This window comes from Colobus angolensis, unplaced genomic scaffold (genome assembly GCF_000951035.1).
Source record: "Colobus angolensis palliatus isolate OR3802 unplaced genomic scaffold, Cang.pa_1.0 Scaffold111, whole genome shotgun sequence".
NCBI lineage: Eukaryota > Metazoa > Chordata > Mammalia > Primates > Cercopithecidae > Colobus > Colobus angolensis.
Genome location: NW_012112142.1, coordinates 3322921 through 3324480, shown reverse-complemented (window position 1 = coordinate 3324480; position 1560 = coordinate 3322921). Strand labels below are relative to the sequence as shown.

The window sequence follows — 1560 nt, the reverse complement described above, 5'->3', positions numbered from 1 at the left end:
AGCATTCCCTTTTCACCACATCTCTGCTAACATCTGTTGTTTTTGACTTTTTAATAATGGCCATTCTGGCTACAGTAATGTGGTATCTCATTGTGGTTTTAATTTGCATTTCCCTGATGATTAGTGATATGATGAATTCTTCATATGTTTTTTGGCCATTTGTATATCTTCTTTTGCAAAATGTTTGTTCATGTTCTTTATCAACTTTTTTTTATATATACTAATAATGTTTATTGAGGGAATCAGGATAAAACTAAAATAACAGACTTAAAGTACGTAAGAAAGAGGGGTAATTGAAGTGAAAGCATTTTTTTTTTTAGGTGGACAGGAAGCAGAATTTATTGGTGAGTATTAAGAGGGGGCAGCACAGTGGAAGCCCTCATGAGTGCAGGGACTGCCACTTGTCCAGAGCGCCACGATTGGGAACGTACTTGACCCATCTGGGATGAGCTGCTTCTCAGCCACCATGTCTTCAAATTCATTGGCATTGAACTTGGTGAAGTCCCACTTCTTTGAGATGTGGATCTTCTGGCGGCTGGGGAGCTTGAACTTCGCCCTGCACAGGGCCTCCATCACATGCTCCTTGTTCTGCAGCTTGGTGCGGATGGACATAACTTGGCCAATGTGAACCCTGGCCACAGTGCCCTGGGGCTTTCCAACGGCACCTCGCATGCCTGTTTGGAGCCTACACTGGGGTAGTGCAAGGTCAGAAACATGAACATCCATCTGAAAGGACTGTCTCCAAGGTCCCTTAGAGCAACCCATACAACAAACAGGCTGCATCACTACCAGGGAAGCTGCTGTTTGCAGCCATTATGTCAACTTCTAAATGGGATTATTTGGTCTTTTCCTTGCTGATTTGTTTGAGTTTCTTATAGATTCTGCATATTAGCCCTTTGTCAGGTGCATGGCTTGCAAACATTTTCTTCCATTCTGTAGATTGTCTGTTTACTCTGTTGAATATTTCTTTTGCAGGGCAGCAAATTTTTAGTTTAATTGGGTCCCATTAATTTATTTTTGTTTTTATTGCATTTCCTTTTGAGAACTTACTCATAAATTACTTGCCTAGGCCAATGTCCAGAAAAATTTTTCCTAAGTTTTCTTCTAGAATTTCATGGTTTAGGTCTCATATTTAAGTCTTTAATCTATCTTGAGTTAATTTTTGTATATGACAAGAGATAGGCATCCAGTTTCATTCTTCTACATGTGGGTATCCAATTTTCCTAGCACGATTTATTGAATAGGGTGTCCTTTCTCCACTTTACGCTTTCATCTGCTTTGTCAAAGATCAGTTGGTTATAAGTATCTGGCTTTATTTCTGAGTTCTCTATTCTGTTCTATTGACCTGTATGTCTACTTTTACATCAGTACCACGCTGTTTTTTTACTATAGCTTTGTGGTATTATTTGAAGTCGGGTAATGTGTTATCTCCAGAATTTTTCTTTTTGCTTAGGATTGCTTTGGCTATTCAAGCTCTTATTTGGTTCCAGATGAATTTTAGGACTGTTTTTTCTAATTCTGTGGAAAAAAAGACATTGGGAATTTTATCGGAATTGCATT

General features: G+C 38.8%; 1 pseudogene; it reads right to left on the bottom strand.

Annotated features, from left to right (window-relative positions):
• Window positions 1-319: 319 nt before the first annotated feature.
• Window positions 320-809, bottom strand: LOC105522185 (annotated as a pseudogene).
• Between the last annotated feature and the right edge of the window lie 751 nt (window positions 810-1560).